Here is a 23,254-nt window from a genome sequence, read left to right on the forward strand (position 1 = left end):
CGCTTTTGGAAATCATCCTAGAGATGGAAACGCGCGATTGCAGCTATTTTGGATACGACACATCTCAGACGGCAACATAGCAATGTTGAGCCACGGTTTTGGATAAAGCCTGGAAGAACGGCAGCCTGGTGGGATGTGTTTGTCAACGAGTGTGTTGTGCCAGAGGAATGGCAAGAGAACTTTCCAATGTCCAGGTCAGCTGTGATTCTATGCTTACCGAAATACTTTTGTCCATTTGTCGAAGGAGAGACAACCAGAATGCGGGCTTTGTATTACCTTGCCGACGAGGGAAGACTACGGAAAACAGCGAATGCATTTGGACTGGCCAAGCAGACTGTATCAGTTATTGTCGCGGACTCAACGTCTAGGTCCAGAGTATATCAAGTCACCAAAAACAAATAGACAATGAAGGTGACGGCAAAAGAGTGAGGAGTGTCCTGACCAGATATCTAGATCCCTAGATTGATTGTTGTAAAATGTTCTTTATCCCATTGTTTACTTTCACATGTCCATTAAAGATTTGATTAATTTATGATGGCTCAGGTGTGATTCACTACAATAGGGTCCCACAGCATACTGGATTCCAGTTCATTGAAATACCACAACACTGGATATTGTTCAGATAAGTTACATTTAATTTTAGAGCTTGCACACAAATCAACTATGACGTGCGCATTTTCCGCGCATGCGTACTAGGTCACGTTGGGATATACCCTGTATAATCTTAGCCGGCTTAGTGTAGAAGCAGCCTGAATGTCAAGTTCAACATCAAAGCCCCGGCAGGTCGCTTTATCGACAAGATCCAAGTTATTTGCATCCACTGTCGCCGTGAGTTATCGCCGGAGTAAGTGGAGCCACTTCTTAGCTGTTAGCGGCTAGCTGATGAAGACAGATCACTCTGGGAAGTTTACAACGGACACAAGCAACATGCAGTACTTTCAACAGCCGTCGCTAAATGGGTCTCAACAGATTTAATTTCGCAACCGATTAATAATGTGTAAGACGAAGGGCTCCTGGCAATGGTCGCATGCTCCGACTGTCATGAAGAGTGAGGAGGCACTTCGGTAACGCGGTTACGCACTCGGCTGAGCGAATGCTGGTGCACTGCAGGTAATTGTTTTATTGTCATTTATAACAGATTTGTTTTCAACGTAAGATTGCACAAGCGGTAAGCATGTGGGAGACAGTATGTTTTTTTTTTTGTGGTAGTGTGTGTCTGGAAACATGTGTATGTGTCCATTTTGAGTTGAGCTGTTTAAAAAAAGCACAATGTTTATAAAAATGTTGCATTAAAGGCCTACTGAAATGAATTTTTTTTATTCAAACGGGGATAGCAGATCCATTCTATGTGTCATATTTGATCATTTCGCGATATTGCCATATTTTTGCTGAAAGGATTTAGTAGAGAACATCGACGATAAAGTTCGCAACTTTTGGATGCTGATAAAAAAAGCCTTGCCTGTACCGGAAGTAGCGTGACGTCGCAGGTTGAAAGGCTCCTCGCATTTCCCCATTGTTTACACCAGCAGCGAGAGCGATTCGGACCGAGAAAGCGACGATTACCCCATTAATTTGAGCGAGGATGAAAGATTCGTGGATGAGGAACGTGAGAGTGAAGGACTAGAGTGCAGTGCAGGACGTATCTTTTTTCGCTCTGACCGTAACTTAGGTACAAGCTGGCTCATTGGATTCCACACTTTCTCCTTTTTCTATTGTGGATCACAGATTTGTATTTTAAACCACCTCGGATACTATATCCTCTTGAAAATGAGAGTCGAGAACGCGAAATGGACATTCACAGTGACTTTTATCTCCACGACAATACATCGGTGAAGCACTTTAGCTACGGAGCTAACGTGATAGCATCGTGCTTAAATGCCGATAGAAACAAAAGAAATAAGCCCCTGACTCGAAGGATAGACAGCAGATCAACAATACTACTATCAGGAGACATCGAACCAAATACTGGACCTGTAACTACACGGTTAATGCTGTGCCGCCTGTCGAAGCCTAGCAATGCTGTTGCTAACGACGCCATGGAAGCTAACTTAGCTACGGGACCTCGTCAGAGCTATGATAAAAACATTAGCTATCCACCTACGCCAGCCAGCCCTCATCTGCTCATCAACACCCGTGCTCACCTGCGTTCCAGCGATCGACGGCGCGATGAAGGACTTCACCCGATCATCGATGCGGTCGGCGGCTAGCGTCGGATAGCGCGTCTGCTATCCAAACCAAAGTCCTCCTGGTTGTGTTGCTACAGCCAGCTGCTAATACACCGATCCCACCCACAGCTTTCTTCTTTGCAGTCTCCATTGTTCATTAAACAAATTGCAAAAGATTCACCAACACAGATGTCCAGAATACTGTGGAATTTTGTGATGAAAACCGAGCTTTTTGTATTGGGATACAATGTGTCCCAATACTTCCGTTTCAACCATTGACGTCACGCTCAAACGTCATCATACATAGAGGTTTTCAACCGGAAGTTCCCCATGAAATTTAAAATTGCACTTTATAAGTTAACCCGGCCGTATTGGCATGTGTTGCAATGTAAAGATTTCATCATTGATATATAAACCATCAGACTGCGTGGTCGGTAGTGGTGGCTTTCAGTAGGCCTTTAAGCAAATTGTCTAGTCCAGACCTGGGCAAATTAAGGCCCGTTAAACTTTTCAATCTGGCCCGCCGGACATACTCAAATATATTTTTTGGGGATCTTTAAGATGGAAAGTGTAGCTGCCATTATGATGTGCAGTGATGTTTTCTAATGACCGTACGTCTTGAACTATACAAAGTATTTCAATGGTTGGAATCTGCGCTTTTGCATGATATACTAGTTACTATGGTAATCTAATTAGTTACTATGGTAATCTAAATAGCTTCTATGGTCATCTCTATTTAGTCTATGCCCTGGCCTCACTCAGTCTGCCGTCATTTGTTTGCTTCACGCAACCCTCTACGTAAGTCTTGTTTATTTCATGCCACAGTTAGAGAGTTTTTGCCTTGTCCATAGTTCCATGTTTCCTGCGCTAAGTTTTTGCCTTAGCTTCCGCGTGCGATAGGCACGTTTGCCTTTGTTGTTTGTCTGTTAGTTTGTAGTTAGATGAATAAATATGTTCCTACCTGCAAGCCTTGTCCGGAATAGTCCGTTTGCATCCCGGGAGAACAAACCTCGCAGTAAGCTGCGAAAACCACGTTGTGACAGAATGACGCCAGCCTGAGTGAGGCCAGGGCGTAGACTAAATAGCCCTCTGATTAGTGCCCGAACACTAACCAGAGGCAGGTGAGTGCAATACGTAACCATGGTGACTAAACAAACTCTGGAGGTGCACAAACAGGAACTAAAAGAGTCCAAAACTAACAGAACATAACAAAAACATGATCCGGACCCCGGATCATGACAATTTTCTGGCGTTTTGTTTTGAAATATGATGCAAAAAGCAACTTTTCTTACTTTCTGGTACCTGCTGATCTGTATTTGGGATTTGCATAAGTCCTGAAAAATTGCGCGCGTCCGCCTTTGTAGTCCGTGCTGACCCCATAGTCGATAAGCTTCTTCTTTTTCTCTATCTTCTTGTTATGGGACATTCATCCTCCGCTGTTGTCATTGCTAATGTAAAGTAGTGTAAAGTTCTTACTTAAAGGCCTACTGAAAGCCACTACTACCGACCACGCAGTCTGATAGTTTATATATCAATGATGAAATCTTAACATTGCAACACATGCCAATACGGCCGGGTTAGATTAGTAAAGTGCAATTTTAAATTTCCCGTGAAATATCCTGCTGAAAACGTCTCGGTACGATGAAGTTTGCGCGTGACGTCACGGATTGTAGCGGACATTTTGGGACACCATTGTGGCCAGCTATTAAGTCGTCTGTTTTCATCGCAACATTCCACAGTATTCTGGACATCTGTGTTGGTGAATCTTTTGCAATTTGTTTAATGAACAATGGAGACAGCAAAGAAGAAAGCTCTAGGTGGGATCGGTGTATTAGCGGGCGGCTGCAGCAACACAAACACGTAGCGGCTACGTCGTAGCCGGTGTTTCATTGTTTACATTCCCGAACGATGACAGTCAAGCTTTACCATTGGCCAGTGGAGAACTGGGACAACAGAGACTCTTACCAGGAGGACTTTGAGTTGGATACACGCTACCGTGAGTACGCAGCTGCGGCTTCCAAACATTTGATCGCTTGCCCGCACGTGCGTGCCGCTATTTGCATGTCACGTACGTAACTTTGGGGAAATATATGTGCTGTATGAACTTTGCGGAGGTGAACGGTACTTTGGGCTGTGGGATTGAGTGTGTTGTGCGGGTGTTTGATTTTTTTATTTGTCACCACCTGCTGCCACCTTGTGGTTTGTATTCAGTTTTCCTTTGTTGGTGCAGTTGACCTTGTTGACCTTAGCTTCATTTCTCCTTCCCCTTAGTGTTCCTGTGTTCCATTGTGGGCGGAGTTGTGAGACGTGCACAGCTGCTCCCAATTTACCCTGATGCTATTCAAGCAGCACTTTGGCAGCTGGATGGCACTTGCTGATTCCACTCCTCGGCTCTCCACTTCTGATGGCTTCCATGCTTCATGTTTCTTGCAGCTTGTCATTCTGGCCACTCCCGGTGCCATCCAGCTTGGTGTCTACGTCGGCGGTAGCCTCATCTTGCAACTCCGACCCAAGTTTGTTTTATTTCTATATATTAGTTTTTGTTTTCTCCACGGTGCCCATTTTGAGTTCTCCTTTTTGCACCGTCGCCTTTTGTTCCCTCCAGCTCATTTTTGTGAGTACACTACTTCAGTAAAGAACTGTTCCACTCACCTTTTGTCTGCATCCTTGGGTTCCTCTCAAACTGTGTTATACAGAGCTGTGACAGTATTGGCGGGTTATATGAACGGGAGGGGGGAGGTGTTTGTTATGCGGGATTCATTTGTGGCATATTAAATATAAGCCTGGTTTGTCTTGTGTTTATTTACTGTTTTAGTCATTCCCAGCTGAATATCAGGTCCCACCCGCCTCTCACAGCATCTTCCCTATCTGAATCGCTTCCACTGCCCTCTAGTCCTTCACTCTCACTTTCCTCATCCACAAATCGTTCATCCTCGCTCAAATTAATGGGGAAATCGTCGCTTCCTCGGTCCGAATCGCTCTCGCTGCTGGTGGCCATGATTGTAAACAATGTGCAGATGTGAGGAGCTCCACAACCTGTGACGTCACGCTACTTCCGGTACAGGCAAGGCTTTTTTTTTATCAGCGACCAAAAGTTGCGAACTTTATCGTCGATGTTCTCTACTAAATCCTTTCAGCAAAAATATGGCAATATCGCGAAATGATCAAGTATGACACATAGAATGGACCTGCTATCCCCGTTTAAATAAGAACATCTCATTTCAGTAGGCCTTTAAACTCGCCATGAAAGACCGCCCACAAAACGGCGCATCCTGAAGCGACTGTCTTGAAGATGTTCTGTAAAACATCATCTATGCAACATTTTGACCAAAGAAACACCATCACATGTTATGTAGATCACAAGGAAGTGTTTTCAATTTAGAAAATCATATGACCCCTTTAATACGCCCTACAATCCAGTGCGCTTTTTGTATGAAAATAGACCTGACTAGACCCCGGTGCGCCTTATAATCCGGTGCGCCTTATGGTCCGGAAAATACGGTACTATGAAAATCAATAGTGCTTATAATTACTTACATTTATTTATGTGCTTTCTGCTCAGCCTTCTTCTCAAAACACTTGGTTTTAAGTGTGGCGCCCACACTTGGTTTCGACCTTGGCACTTAGTCTTTCTATTCGCATTACAGGAGAATTGGGACATCACCTAAATGACGTGGAGGTTCAAAACCCAGGACCAAAGGCTAAGACATAGGGTAAGGTGGATAATTGGGATTGCAACCTTAACCTTAATGGAACTTCTGGATAATGGAAGTAAAACAATGAGTCATAATGAGTGGTGTATTATTTTTCTCGTATTAAAAGAAGGATTTTAAAATTGTGGGTACAGTTAGCCATAAAACTGTTGTGAGGTTTCCCATCCCTGAGCTAGATATGAAAAATGGAAATCAATGTAGTCTTTTATTTACATAGTACAATTAGTATATTCTCGTCCCTGATTTCACTTGGTAAAGAGCGTTTTTGTGTATTGTATGTGAGAGACACGAAGATGAAGTTCAAGTTCTTGCAAAAAGCTTTATTAAAGAGTGTTTTTTTTTTTTCCAAGTCACCAAAACGTGTCTGGAGTTCTTCCCATGAAGACAGCCTAATGAGTCCATGAAATGATTCAACCTAACAATGAGTATCCAGCGTCTCCCTGTTTGGACCAATGGAAACATTGTGTACAATTGTGTAAGTGTGCTTGTGTGTGTGTGGAAAAAGAGTAAGAGCACCGACTTATTAGAGCCAGGAAGAGAAAAGTGGAGAGTATTTTAAGACGTTTAGATTACATATTAAGTGGGAGCTGAACTGATGGTGATGATAAAGGATTAGGCTTTTATCTTGCTGCGTTCATTTTTTGTGAAAATGTGTTTGCCACTTCCACGCACACTAATGTTTTTGCAAATTAGTTGCACGTGTTTTTTTAAAAGCATTGCATGCCAGTAGAACCCTTAAGTTAAATGATAAATATAACAAATGTAAATACGCTTGCATTGTGAAATTACATACAGTGAAACCTCGATTTACGAACGCCTCCGGTGGGTTCCTCAGACCACCAAACACTGCCACGGAGGGGGGTATATATTGTAGCGTCCCGGAAGAGTTAGTGTTGCAAGGGATTCTGGGTATTTGTTCTGTTGTGTTTATGTTGTGTTACGGTGCGGATGTTCTCCCGAAATGTGTTTGTCATTCTTGTTTGGTGTGGGTTCACAGTGTGGCGCATATTTGTAACAGTGTTAACGTTGTTTATACGGCTACCCTCAGTGTGACCTGTATGGCTGTTGACCTAGTATACCATACCATACCATACCAACTTTATTTATAAAGCCCTTTAAAAACAACCACAGTTGAAAAACAAAGGGCTGTACACCACAAAGAAATAAAGGCAAAGGACAGTGCTTGCATTCACTTGTGTGTGTGAAAAGCCGTAGATATTATGTGATCGGGCCGGCAGGCAAAGGCAGTGCCTTTAAGGTTTATTGGCGCTCTGTACTTCTCCCTACGTCCGTGTACCACTCCGTACAGCAGCGTTTTAAAAAGTCATACATTTTACTTTTTGAAACCGATACAGATCATTTCCGATATTACATTTTAAAGCATTTATCGGCCGATAATATCGTCAGTCCGATATTATCGGACATTTCTAATATATATATACACTACCGTTCAAAAGTTTGGGGTCACATTGAAATGTCCTTATTTTTGAAGGAAAAGCACTGTACTTTTCAATGAAGATAACTTTAAACTAGTCTTAACTTTAAAGAAATACACTCTATACATTGCTAATGTGGTAAATGACTATTCTAGCTGCAAATGTCTGGTTTTTGGTGCAATATCTACATAGGTGTATGGAGGCCCATTTCCAGCAACTATCACTCCAGTGTTCTAATGGTACAATGTGTTTGCTCATTGGCTCAGAAGGCTAATTGATGATTAGAAAACCCTTGTGCAATCATGTTCACACATCTGAAAACAGTTTAGCTCATTACAGAAGCTACAAAACTGACCTTCCTTTGAGCAGATTGAGTTTCTGGAGCATCACATTTGTGGGGTCAATTAAACGCTCAAAATGGCCAGAAAAAGAGAACTTTCATCTGAAACTCGACAGTCTATTCTTGTTCTTAGAAATGAAGGCTATTCCACAAAATTGTTTGGGTGACCCCAAACTTTTGAAAGGGAGTGTGTATATATATATATATATATATATATATATATATATATATATATATATATATATATATATATATATATATATATATATATATATATATATATATACATATATATATATACATATATATATATATATATATATATATATATATATATATATATATATATATATATATATGTATGTATGTGTATGTTAGTGAACAGCTAGGCTGCCGTCCGACCCGGGTACAACCGTGCCTTAAGTTAGCCGCTATTCGGCCCTAAACAACTGCACTGCAAAACAAACCGCCGCCCGGCTGGGCAATTAGCGATCTAGCTATCACCACAGGAGGGATAAGGCCGGATATCATCAGCCAACTGATCCATACCAACACTGGTAGAAGGTACATAAGCTATTTGCATTATAACCTTTTGTTGTATATCAAAAGTCATGCCACCCAAGAAAAACATTGCTTCGGACAAAAAAATAATTAGACTTTTTATCAGGAGATGCGTCAGTCATTAGTGAATAACAAAAACAAATCATGGTTTTTGTTGAAGAGTCTAAAGCATTAAAGTTACAAAATATCGAAAAAAATCAAACAAAGATGTTGCCCTTGAAGAATGAATGACTTGATAATCAGAGGATTGGAAATAAAACCAAGCTCATATTCCAGAGGTGTGACGAAAGGTCAAGACCATGAAGCAAATAAAAGGGACAAAATATCAATAGCAGACCAGGTAGATTCTTGTGTGCACTCGAAATGGATTATAATGCACACGAAAAACAGTGAGGCATGTCATCCTCTCCCAAAGAGCAATAAAGAAGACAAACCTGCCATAATCTTGAGATTTGCTGACAGAAAGCATCAAATAGAGCTTTTGAGACAGGGTAGGAGGCCGGAAGGCACAAACTTCCACATCCGGGATCGGCAACAAAAATACAAAAAACAAATCTGTCTGGAGCCGCAAAAAATGAAAAGCCAAATAGGTCTTATAATGAAAGCAACACATGACGTAAGTGTCTATATTAGCAATATTAGCATACTATCAAAAATTAATTCAAAAGTCTTACATAAGTGTAATAATGAACGCAACATATGATGTAAGTTGCTATATCAGCTATATTAGCCTACTATCAAAATGACTTACATTGTCTTACATAAGTGTTATAATGAACGCAACACATGATGCAAGTGTCTATATCAGCTATATTAGCCTACTATCAAAATGACTATGTGTCGCAGGCTGAAGCAAATCTTCGTTGACAGAAATGTTGAAATGTGATATTTATTCTACGCATTTTTACAACATTAGAAACCATTAGTACAACGGAGGATACTTAGAGGGTGAGATAACTCCTGTAAATTACTGGCTTAGAATTCCCAAAAGTATAGATGTGTGTGTCCAAGTTAAAGGAAATGACATGTATTTATTACAATCTTTGGCAAGCTAAGTCATGTTTGCTGTGGTCTGGAACAACATGGCACACAAACAACTATCTGAAATGCAGCCAATATTACATACATACTCAGATATACCTACAAACGAGGCATAATGATGCAATATGTACATATAGCGAGCCTAAATAGCATGTTAGCATCGATTAGCATGCCGTCATCCACTGACCAAATATGACTGATTAGCACTCCAACAAGTCAATAACATCAACAAAACTCACCTTTGTGCATCCGCGCACAGTATAAAACGTTTGGTGGACAAAATGAGACAAAGGAGGAGTGGAAGATTTGACATGTATGTAGACACTAAGGTGAGTTCAAGAACTGCCAAAATTAGTAGGACAAAACAATGTTCACCAAATAGTCTCATCAGTGAAGCATACACACACACATATTAAACAGTGGGCTTTCTAACAATTGGGAAAGTTATTATGAACAATTATTTTTCCCCCATCTTTTTCCATTTTCAATCCTTTTTTAAAAAAATGTTCCGGGGAGCCACTAGGGGGGCACTAAAGAGACGAACAAACATTTAAACTAGAATAATGCAGATATCGCAAAAAACAAACAAACCCTGAGTCACACGGAAGCAACAACAACAACAAACACTTTCTTGACATCAAACTGTAAGGTCTTCATAAAACTGAATGGGACACGAGAAGAAGAATGAGAATGAGAATTGGACGAATACTAAGGACAAATTGGCAGTTACAGAGGTTTTACCTTATCCCAATAAACATCTGTTAAGTGTTTGATTGTGAGGCATTAAAAGCCACAAAATGCAACGGGTCCATCAGACCCACAAACGCTGGCTGAGTAACAACAATATGAACGTTGCACGGAAAATTTCCCTGCCAGTTTCTGCATCCCACAGGGGTTCTTCTTTTGTGTTTCTGCACCTGCGGTTCCCACACAAGGTTGCAACATTGTTTGTCAACACTGTCTGCTCTCATTTTCTCGCACATTTGACCCTCTGATGTTCTGTGTACCTACACTCTGTCCTCCTCCTGTCTAGGCTTGCTGTGTGTGTGTGTGTGTGTGTGTGTGTGTGTGTGTGTGTGGTACACAGAACATCAATTTCCACACTTCTATTAGCCCTGGGTCCAGTGGACCCGGACATCTTATATGTAATATAAATGTGTAGGGGGGGTGTATGGTGTGTGGTCATTAAATATGTATTCTTATATATGTTCTTCACAGAAAATGAGCCATAACAGTGAGTCTCAGTTTGAAAAATTAATTAATTGTATCATTTTTCTTTTAATAAAAAAATGAAAACGGGTCCCACAGACCCGAACACCACACAAGGGTTAAATGCATACAAAGTATTCCATTATATGGATTCTTGGACTTGCACACCAGCAGTATACTATCCGACACTTTTCATGACATGGACAATATAAATCTGGAACGACAATAGGAAATAGACCCAGACATAACCTTTTTTCTCCCAAATCAGAAATAGTTGCTTTCATTACACGGAGGAATAACATAACAGTCCGACAACAAACTGTCAATATTTCATTTCAACTGCAGAAGCCTGCATGTAAATTACACCAACTTGAAGTATTTGCTGGAACAATTCAACAAACCCTTTAAAGTAATTGCTATCTCTCAGACATGGATTGATGAAAAACAACAACAAAAAAAAGCTTTTGAACTAGATGGATATGAGCTAAATTATATCAACAGAACCAACAAGAACAGAGGAGGAGTAGTTCTGTACACAATGAAGGACTTGCAATAGAAAGTGGTAAAAGACATGTCAGTTGCTTTTGATCAGGGGTGTCAAACGTACGGCCCGCGGACTGGATCAGGACCACGGACAGGTCCAATCCGGCCCGCACGTTGAGTTTGCTAAATATAAAAATGAGCTGCAATTTTTCAATGAAAAAACTGCTGTTCTGTAGTGGATCGTCCGAAGCTTAAACAGCAACATAAGTGAGTTTAGTACAACAGGTTTATTTACCCATAGTCAAAAAGTACAAAGTTGGATTGAGTTGCCCGTGCAGACAGACAAACGGCCTCCGGAGGACACAAGAATCAAGCAATCACACATAGCCCTTGTCACTTGGTCATTTTATCTGTTTCCCCATGCCTCAAGGTCCTGTTGTTTTCGACCTGTTTGTCCCGCAACATCCTTGAGTCCCTTGGTCATAATAGACAATCAAAACATTCTGTAGAATGGTCAGAGCGACTCCATATTCATCTTTTACCTACACTACCGTTCAAAAGTTTGGGGTCACATTGAAATGTCCTTATTTTTTAAGGAAAAGCACTGTACTTTTCAATGAAGATAACTTTAAACTAGTCTTAACTTTAAAGAAATACACTCTATACATTACTAATGTGGTAAATGACTATTCTAGCTGCAAATGTCTGGTTTTTGGTGCAATATCTACATAGGTGTATAGAGGCCCATTTCCAGCAACTATCACTCCAGTGTTCTAATGGTACAATGTGTTTGCTCATTGGCTCAGAAAGCTAATTGAGGATTAGAAAACCCTTGTGCAATCATGTTCACACATCTGAAAACAGTTTAGCTCGTTACAGAAGCTACAAAACTGACCTTCCTTTGAGCAGATTGAGTTTCTGGAGCATCACATTTGTGGGGTCAATTAAACGCTCAAAATGGCCAGAAAAAGAGAACTTTCATCTGAAACTCGACAGTCTATTCTTGTTCTCAGAAATAAAGGCTATTCCACAAAATTGTTTGGGTGACCCCAAACTTTTGAACGGTAGTGTACATCTGGTCCTTCAATGGTTTAGAATAGAAAAGAATGAAACGAGCAGACATTCTTGACAGACACGAAATATAGTTCAAAGGTCAGAAATTCCACTACTGTTCCAAATATGTCCACGAGATGCTGCAATTCAAGAGTAACTCATGTTACACATCACACTGTTTGATAATGCTGTGGCGACAGTTTCAAGTTTATTCACAATACCATATTACGATTAAAACAGTAGTGAATATCCTTTTAGGGACGGTGGTAAGTGAAAGGGTCCCCCAGATAAGCTAGAAGAAGCTTTTAGCAGGGGGTCCAGAGGTCAGTATATGCATGGAATGCTGAAACATGGTGGCAAGCACAAAAACGCGATATGATAAACACAAAATAGGAACACAAAAGCAAGCATACACATACATACATACATTCATTCAACCACGCACAACCCAACAATAGTCTACCCCACATGAGGCATTAGAGATAGGTGGTTAAAGGCCAACTGAAAGTCAGTCTGATAGTTTATATATCAATGATGACATCTTAACATTGCAACACATGCCAATAGGGCCGGGTTAACTTATAAAGTGCAATTTTAAATTTCCCGCGAAACTTCCGGTTGAAAACGTCTATGTATGATGACGTATGCGCATGACGTCAATGGTTGAAACGGAAGTATTTGGACACCATTGTATCCAATACAAAAAGCTCTGTTTTCATCGCAAAATTCCACAGTATTCTGGACATCTGTGTTGGTGAATCTTTTGCAATTTGTTTAATGAACAATGAAGACTGCAAAGAAGAAAGCTGTAGGGGGGATCGGTGTATTAGCGGCTGGCTGCAGCAACACAACCAGGAGGACTTTGAGTTGGATAGCAGACGCGCTATCCGACGCTAGCCGCCGACCGCATCTATGATCGGGTGAAGTCCTTCGTCGCGCCGTCGATCGCTGGAACGCAGGTGAGCACGGGTGTTGATGAGCAGATGAGGGCTGGCGTAGGTGGATAGCTAATGTTTTTAGCATAGCTCTGTGAGGTCCCGTAGCTAAGTTAGCTTCAATGGTGTCGTTAGCAACAGCATTGTTAAATTTCGCCAGGCTGGAAAGCATTAACCGTGTAGTTACATGTCCATGGTTTAATAGTATTGTTGATCTTCTGTCTATCCTTCCAGTCAGGGGCTTATTTCTTTTGTTTCTATCTGCAGTTAAGCCCGATGCTATCACGTTAGCTCCGTAGCTAAAGTGCTTCACCGATGTATTGTCGTGGGGATAAAAGTCACTGTGAATGTCCATTTCGCGTTCTCGACTCTCATTTTCAAGAGGATATAGTATCCGAGGTGGTTTAAAATACAAATCCGTGATCCACGATAGAAAAAGGAGAAAGTGTGGAATCCAATGAGCCAGCTTGTACCTAAGTTACGGTCAGAGCAAAAAAAGAAAGTCCTGCACTGCAGTCTAGTCCTTCACTCTCACGTTCCTCATCCACGAATCTTTCATCCTCGCTCAAATTAATGGGGTAATCGTCGCTTTCTCGGTCCGAATCGCTCTCGCTGCTGGTGTAAACAATGGGGAAATGTGAGGAGCCCTTCAACCTGCGACGTCACGCTACTTCCGGTACAGGCAAGGCTTTTGTTATCAGCGACCAAAAGTTGCGAACTTTATCGTCAATGTTCTCTACTAAATCCTTTCAGCAAAAATATGGCAATATCGCGAAATGATCAAGTATGACACATAGAATGGATCTGCTATCCCCGTTTAAATAAAACAATTTAATTTCAGTAGGCTTTTAATAGGTATTACAGTTTGTCAATTTGGCTCTATAGACATATCGTGACCTATACATTAACCAAATATTAGAGATGTTGTTTTTATAAGCGCAAACGCAGACAAAGTATTTTTTTTGCGGCGGATTGATAACACACGCTATGTTGAACAGAGAGAGTTGACGACACAGACACCAGGGGGAATAATGTAAAGTATCCAAACAACAGAAGAATAAGTGATTATTACATTTTAACAGAAGTGTAGATAGAACATGTTGAAACAGAAAATAACCAGATATTAGAAGTAAATAAACAAGTGGATTAATAATACATTTTTACAGATTGTCCTTTATAATTTTACTTTATAACTGCATACGTCAGCAGACTAATTAGGAGCCTTTGTTTACTTACTTACTACTAAAAGACAAGTTGTCTAGTATGTTCACGATTTTATTTGAAGAAATAATTGTTATTCGATAGCAATCATAAATATATGTTTAATGTACCTTAAGATTATTTGTTAAAATAAAGCCAATAATGCCATTTTTTTGTGGTCCCCTTTATTTAGAAAAGTATCGAAATATATTTTGGTACCGGTACCAAAATATTGGTATCGAGACAACGCTACTAGATTCAATATAGAGGCAACTTGTTTTTCCACTCTACTGGTACTTTAATGTTGCACACAAACCAAGTAGTAGTTTCATTGATTTCAGTGTGACTATGTTTAAAAATGTACATGTAGTAGTAAAACATGTTTTATATAGTGAAAATACAAAATGTGCGCCTCATGATGTGTCACCTGAACATGACCCAAATGCATCAATGCAACGCTTACTTACTTTTCGATTGGGGGAAGATTTGTTTTGTGACCATTTCACAAGAATGATTTGAGTGGCTTTTCATGTTGCAGCCATTGGTATAGTCCAGGGGTCAGCAGCCCAAAATGTTGAAAGAGCCATATTGGACCACAAATACAAAAAAGTAATCGGTCTGGAGCCGCAAAAAATTAAAAGACTTATATAAGTGTTGGCAACACATGATGTAAGTGGCTAATTAGCTATAATAGCCTACTATCAAAATGACTGTGTCGCAGGCTGACGCAAATCTTCGTTGACAGAAATGTTGAAATGTAATATTCTCAGAGGGTGATAGAACTCCTGGAAATGTGTCCAAGTTAAAGGAAACGGCAGGCTGTTTTCTTCTAATGGATTTGTTACAATCTCTGCAAGCTGGGTAAAGTTTGCTGTGGTCTGGAACAACATGGCACACAGACAACTATCAGAAATGCAGCCAATATAAAGTTAAAGTTAAAGTACCAATGATTGTCACACACACACTAGGTGTGGTGAAATTTGTCCTCTGCATTTGACCCATCCCCTTGTTCACCCCCTGGGATGTGAGGGGAGCAGTGGGCAGCAGCGGTGCCGCGCCCGGGAATCATTTTTGGTGATTTAACCCCCAATTCCAACCCTTGATGCTGAGTGCCAAGCAGGGAAGTAACGGGTCCCATTTTTATAGTCTTTGGTATGACTCGGCCGGGGTTTGAACTCACAACCTTCCGATCTCAGGGCGGACACTCTAACCACTAGGCCACTGAGTAGGTCATATTACATACAGATAATGTGTCATGAAACATGCAAATATAAATTAAATACACAGAGGACATCAGTAAAGGAATTCAAATGAGCTCACATATGCCTACAAATGAGGCATAATGCTGCAATATGTACATACAGCTAGCCTAAATAGCATGTTAGCAACGATTAGCTTGCAGTCATGCAGTGACCAAATATGCCTGATTAGCAGTCCAACAAGTCAATAACATCAACAAAGCTCACATTTGTGCATTCAGGCCCAGCATAAAATGTTTGGTGGACAAGATGAGACAAAGAAGGAGTGGCATAAAACACGTCTGTCTGTGGCAGCGTCGGAGAAAGTTATACATGTAAACAAACTGTGGAGTCACGGTCCACACGACGGTGAGTTCAAGGGCCGTTGAAATTAGTAGGACAAAACGGCGCTCAGTGAAGCATAAACACAAACATACTAAACAGTGGGCTTTCTAACAATCAGGAAGGTTTGTGTCGTGTTTGTCCTCCTACAGAAACCATATTACAACAAAGCACATATTTTTCACCCCATTTTTTGTACATTTCCATACATTTTTGAAAAAGCTCCATGGAGCCACCAGGGTGCCGCTAAAGAGCCGCATGTGGCTCTAGAGCCGCGGGTTGCTGACCCCCGATATAGTCAAAGGCTCTTCCAGTGACAAATGTAAGAATAAGATTGAAGACATTTAAAAGACTATTTTCTTGGATGATACCAGACTTATATTTTCCAAAGGAAAGTGACCTGTCAGAGTCAAAGTAGTAGGGTCAATGTTTCCCTGTCATGAGCACTTCCCTTAAAAAAAAAAAAACACAAAAAAAACGAATACGATGGGAGTCGAGAGCTTCAATTTTCTAAAAGGAAACAGCGGCGTTCAGTCACACAGAAAATAGTAAACAGACTTAAAAGTGTTGATTCAAAGAAATGGTCTTGCATCTTGTCTCAGAAAAGCCCTTGAAAAATAGTATTGTGTATTCGAGAGGGAACTTGATGTCAGGTGGAAAAGGTGTGAAAATCACTTCAAAGTCGAGCACCTTTGAGCAGTGGCGGTTTGAGAAAAAATGTGTACTTATCAGAGGTGATTGGAGTAAGAACCCGCAGGGTAGGGCTGCTTGTTATTATTTTTGGCCATGTACAGTGCTGGTAAAAAGTGTACATACACTTGTAAAGAACATCATGTCATGGCTGTCTTGAGTTTCCAATCATTTCTACAACTCTTATTTTTGTGTGATAGAGTGATTGGAGCACATACTTGTTGGTCACAAAAAAACATTCATGAAGTTTGGTTCTTTTATGAATGTATTATGGGTCTACTGAAAATGTGAGCAAATGTGCTGGGTCAAAAGTATACATACAGCAGGGGTGTCCAAACTTTTTTCCACTGAGGGCCGCACACTGAAAAATCAAAGCAAGCAGGGGCCATTTTGATGTTTTTTTTATTTTAAAAACCAATACAATATATGTATAGTTAAATCTGCAAGCAGCGATGGACGGGACCGACTTTGAGGGCTCATAAAATCCAAACCGGAGCAGTAATTAAAACTCTTTCATCAACTTTTAATCAGAAGGGTTCAATCTCTCTCCTGTGCTAATTTGAAGCCAACACAACAAACGCGCTCAGAGGAGATGTTTGAAAAAAGGTGACTGTTTTTACACAACTTTTGTTTTGAAGGGGGAATTGCAAACTTCCTGTTGATTTTTGCTGGGGGTTGTCAGTGTATGAAATCTAGGTCTAAGTGAGACCTACATAGAGGTTTTTGTTTCATGTCTCTACGACATTCCTACTGGGAGTTACAGGCCGTTGTGTCTGTGTTTTCTTCCTAGGGGGCGCTAGAGCGCAATTTTGAGTTTTGGGGTTTGGTTTTTTGATCATATCGTAATTTTTGCCAGTCCTGATGTGTGTGTCCAATTTGGTGAGTTTTGAAGCATGTTAAGGGGGTCAAATTACAGCTCAAAGAGGCGGCGGTATAATAATAAAACACTAGAAATTCAATAGGGTTCTCTGTCCCAAAGGGACTCAGTCCCTAAAAAATATACATTTAGGCCTCCACTCAGACTTGATCCCAGGGACCCCAAAGGGTTTTGGTAAAAAAAATATTAAAAATGTTTCATTATTCAGTATTATTATTTTTATTATTATTCAAGTTTTAAATCCCTAGATCAAAATTAGGTCTATCTGTCAATATAACATTTTTAAAGATTTAAGTCGTATGCTCTTCTTGTCAAAGAAAACCCTGTTTTTTAATGGAAAAAACACAAAATATGCATTAATTTCACCCAATAAAATTTTTAAGTGGAATATTTCAGATTATATAATAATCAGAGCCTTAAAAAGGTCAATAACTCATAACACCATTGATTTTAATTCATTATTATTTTTTGAGCGATGACACTTAAAAACAAATCACACAAAAATGAATGGGGAACCAAAAGGGTCCTACTCATTAAAGTGTTGAAAAATAAATTATACATTTTTTTTATTGTTTACTTTTAACACAATAATCTCGAGATCAACTTCAGATCTATCCGTCAATTATACGTTGTATTGTCGTTTATGTGTTTTTTGTTTGTTCGTTTTAGGCCCTTCTTTAAAAAAAACAAAAAAAAACAGCTACATTTTTTATTTGGCAAACAAAATATGCAACATTTTTCCCCAAAAAATATCTGAAAGTGCAATATTTAATGTGACGTAATGGGAGCCTTGGATAGGTCAAAATTAATAAAAACATTTATTTTGATTCATTATTATTTCTTAAAGCAAGAAACAGCCTGCATGGCAGCTTTGTGTTATTAGAGTAAACATTGCAACATTTTCTTGTTACATTTCACCTGTTTGGTCTTTCATACCACTTTTTAGGTTTTCAATTTTTTTAATCGTATTTGAAAATGGGCCGTGGGGCCGTTAAAAATGACCTGCGGGCCGCACTTTGGACACCACTGACATACAGCAATGTTAATATTTGCTTACATGTCCCTTGGCAAGTTTCACTGCAATAAGGCGCTTTTGGTAGCCATCCACGTGGACTTGTTTCTTCAGCATTGTCCACACGTTTAAGTCAGGACTTTGGGAAGGCCATTCTAAAACCTTAATTCTAGCCTGATTTAGCCATTCCTTTACCACTTTTTGTCACATCGGGGTGTTCGCAGCTTACTGCGGGGTTCATTCTTCCGGGATGCAGACGGCGTGCAGGTAAGAACATGATTTATTCCAGTGGTCCTTAACCTGGGTTCGATCGAACCCTAGGGGTTCGGTGAGTCAAGTTTAGGGGTTCGGCGGAGGTCAAGACACACCCGACTCATCGTGTAAATAAAAACTTCTCCCTATCGGCGTATTACGAATACGGCAACAGCAGAAGTCACACTGATTTGCAGGTGTGTAATTTGTTGTGAGTTTATGCACTGTGTTGGTTTTGTTCTTTGAACAAGGTGATGTTCATGCACGGTTCATTTTGTGCACCAGTAATAAAACATGGTAACACTTTAGTATAGGGAACATATTCACCATTAAATAGTTGCTTATTAACATGCAAATTAGTAACATATTGACTCTTAACTAGTCATTATTAAGTACTTATTAATGCCTTATTCGGCATGGCCTTATTATAACCCTAACCCTCTAACCCTGGCCCTAACCCTCTAACCCTAACCCTAACCAAATAACTCTAAATTAAGTCTTTGTTACTTAGAATATGTTCCCCTAGTGTCCAAAAAACTCTAAATTAAGTCTTTGTTACTTAGAAAATGTTCCCTATACTAAAGTGTTACCAAAAACATATAACTTTGTCTTGAATTTGAAAAAAAACATTTTATTTTTCACTAAAGAAGGGTTCGGTGAATGCGCATATGAAACTGGCGGGGTTCGGTACCTCCAACAAGGTTAAGAACCACTGATTTATTCTCAAAAATAACCCGAAGTACCAAAAACAGAAAACAAGCAAAAGGAATAATGTGCTGATCACACTCGAAACTAAGCTACCACTTTAGCATGGACTAGAAACAAGCAAAACTTACGTAGACAAGGCTACCACTTAGCATTGGCTAGGAGACAAGCGAAACTTACGTTGACAGGTTGCATGAAGCAAATAATGACGCCAGGCCGACTGACCGGCAAAGGCAAGCTTAAATAATGCCACTGATTAGTGCTCGGGTAGCAGGTGAGCGGGCGAACACTAATCAGAGGCGGGTGTACACAATGAGCAACCATGGCGACCAAAACAAACTCAGAGGTGCACAAACAGGAACTTAAGGAGTCCAAATCTAACAGAAAGTACAAAACATGATCCGGACCACGGATCATGACCCTTTTGACGTGTGTGTGGGGTCATTGTCCTGTTGGAACACCCAACTGCGCCCAAGACCCAACCTCTGGGCTGATGATTTTAGCTTGTCCTGAAGAATTTGGAGGTAATCCTCCTTTTTCATTGTCCCATTTACTCTCTGTAAAGCACCAGTTTCATTGGCAGCAAAACAGGCCTAGAGCATAATACTACCACCACCATGCTTGACGGTAGGGGTGGCGTTCCTGGGATTAAAGGCCTCACCTTTTGTCCTCCAAACAAATTGCTGGGTATTGTGGCGAAAAAGCTTAATTTTTGTTGAAGAGGTTCATTTAGCCTACTGATGTGTATTAATAAATGGTTGATTTATAAAGGCTAATAAGGTAAAGTTTTGTACCTGACAAGTTTCGGCTACCTTGCTTCTGAAGCCTTCATCAGAGGTGTCACATGATTTACCTTACTAGCATATATAAATCAACCATTTATAAATACAGCTTAATTTTTGTTTCAAAGAGATCTCTCTCAGAGCATTACGGGTGTTGTTATCACCGGACTATCATGGTTGTCGATGTAACTGTAGTTGTGTTCTTTGTTCTTTTGTTTCCCGTTTTCTCTCTTGATCTACCCTCTATCACAGGCCTGGGCAATTATTTTGACTCGGGTGGCCAAATTCAGAGAAAAAAAATGTGTTTGGTGGCCGATATATCTGGAACACTAATACAAAACCTAAGAAAACCTTCTTTTTTTCTTTTTTTCTTTCTGTCGGTCGCATTTAACTTTTTTGAAGCCTCTTTCTTTGTGCTGTCCTCAAATCTAAACATCAGACATGGAAATGATCAGCTGGACTCTCGAGGCAATTGACAAAGTCTTTTCGACGAGGAAAAGAGGTTCTGGGGAGCCTGGCTGCCCTGTGCGAACCATTGCTGCGGGGTACGTGAAAGATTCCTTGGACAAATGGAGAATCATGTGCCTCTCAGTCCTTTTCATCGAGGACGTGGAAGACATCTACCTATTTGGAACCGTGATTGCGGGCACCTGCTGATTGGGCTGGGCATTGCTCTGGTGTATCGTCAAATTCGTAAGACTATGGCAGCCACTCAAGGAGCCCAAAGGCTGTTCATCGCAATGGAAGGTTTGGGCAGGGCTGTGGGAACACAGACTGCGGCGATTTCTGAACTGAATGCGCAAGATGGATCACATCATGGAGAAGCTTCCTGAAAAGGAAAATTGAATTGAATTTGAGAGAAGCCAGCATGGACAAATAGAACAGACAAGTTATTGATTTTGTCTGCTCGCGGAATACAAACATCCTAATCTACGATTTGACTTCCTTGAATGGCCTTGACGCAAGACCAGGCTGTTCTGAAAAACACCCCCGAGGACACCTCAATGATGGACCCTTTTGACCTCCCTCCCTCCTCAACGACACCTGGAGTCGAACTTTTGCAGATCGGCCTCAGTCTATAAAAAACATTACATCATCACACCCAAGACAATTGGGCACACACACACCCTCCCCCACCCCATGCCTTCACCACCGCTTCTTTCCCCTAGGGGTGATGGTCGGATGACAGCGCTTCATAGCAGCGGTCACCTTCTAGGGCCCCAACTCCCCGCCCCTCTGTTGCGAGTTTGTCGTGATTAAATGTAACATGTTTATGTGTGCAATGCATGGAGGTTTTTTCCCACTCCAGACTAGGCCCCCTTAGGAGCCCAGTCTAGATTGTATTTTTTTACTCATCTTTTTCCCCAGCGTTTTACCTTTTTCCCATCTTTTACGGGGCGCCTTAAAATGGCGACCCATCAGCGTTCCTGTTCTGTAACCCTGTACACTGTTTGTTTTCTCTGATCTGATCTGATGTCTGATTGAATGCTAAAAACGTTATAACAGACTGCCTTAAAAACAGAATGGAATTTTACGTTTTTTTACTGAATGAGACACCCAGAATGCACATGAAAATAAATAATGTAGGATTTACAATATTAACTATGATCGATAAAACACTGAATATTGACAACTCTGGACGAAAGCGTGAGGTAGGAGATGATATATTTCTCATAAATCATACACCGTAGATACAAGCAGACAAAAACAAAACAAAAGGAAAATGCGCCGATGGCACGGGAAGCTAAGGTAACCACTTGGAACAGGAATCAAGAGCTAGAAAACAAGAATACCCACGTAACTGTTGCATTCAGCAAACAAGGAAGCCAGACTGAGCAAGGTGAATACATAGCTCTCTGATTAGTGGTTGACAGCAGCTGAGCGTGCCGACCACTAACCAGAGGCAGGTGAACCCAATCAATCCCCATGGAAACTAAAACAAACCCAGAGGTGCACAAACAGGAACTAAGGGTGTCCAAAACTAACAGAACATAACAAAACATGATCCGGGCCACGGATCATGACAAAGACGAGGCTAAACATGTTACACACCGAGAGTTTCCCCCGCTACGGAACCGCCCAAGGGTAAAAAAGGACAGCCCTAAAAAGAACTTTAAAAGTAGCGTGCCACGTTACAGCAAACGTATCGGCAGAGGTGGGTAGAGTAGCCAGAAATTGTACTCAAGTAAGAGTACTGTTACTTTAGAGATGTATTACTCAAGTAAAAGTAAGGAGTAGTCACCCAAATATTTACTTGAGTAAAAGTAAAAAGTATGTTGTGAAAAAACTACTCAAGTACTGAGTAACTGATGAGTAACCTGTTCGTTTAATGATGACGGCAACAAATAATGCACAAAAACATAAAAATAGCAATGAGCAAATTCAGAGCCAGGAATATCTCTTAAGCAACTAAAACAATAATACATATTAAATAATAAGACATTATAATAAAAAAAATGAAGGCAAATTGAGCCACAATAACTTAACAACACCACAGGCTCAGTAGGCAGAGATTACAAAGGAAAATAACAAGTTAGCCTTTACGCAAACCATAAACTGATAGGTGTGGGATGCGTCTGGGAACACACTGTGCACTTCTGATTGGTGTTTGTACGCATGTGTGTGTGTGTGTGCGACTGTGCGTGTGTGCGTGTGTGTGTCTCTGTCTGTCTATGAGACTGCAGTGTGTTAATAAATGTCCCTACACGATGTACATTTGACAGTGATTCATAGCAGGGAAGCTAACATCAGCCTATGGTGACAGCCAAAATATCTACTAACGTTACTTACCGCCATGTGCTTGAGTTCATGTAAGCTTAAGCTTGTTGTTGTTTGCTGCTGAAACTTTATGTGCAGTTAATCATGTGACCGCCTGGCTCTGTTTGATTGGTGAAACGGAGTCCAACGTCACCAGTGACTGCATTTGATTGGTGAAACGCAGGCATGCGATAGATCCTACTTTGAAGGTCTGTCTGACAAACCAAAACAAACAAAGCGCGCATTAACAGATCGATAAAAATCAGTAGCGAGTAGCGAGCTGAATGTAGATAAATGGAGCGAAGTAAAAGTAGCGTTTCTTCTCTATAAATATACTCAAGTAAAAGTAAAAGTATGTTGCATTAAAACTACTCTTAGAAGTACAATTTATCCCAAAAGTTACTCAAGTAGATGTAGCGGAGTAAATGTAGCGCGTTACTACCCACCTCTGCGTATCGGTAAC

The sequence above is a fragment of the Entelurus aequoreus genome, linkage group LG21 (genome assembly GCF_033978785.1).
Source record: "Entelurus aequoreus isolate RoL-2023_Sb linkage group LG21, RoL_Eaeq_v1.1, whole genome shotgun sequence".
NCBI classification, from domain to species: domain Eukaryota; kingdom Metazoa; phylum Chordata; class Actinopteri; order Syngnathiformes; family Syngnathidae; genus Entelurus; species Entelurus aequoreus.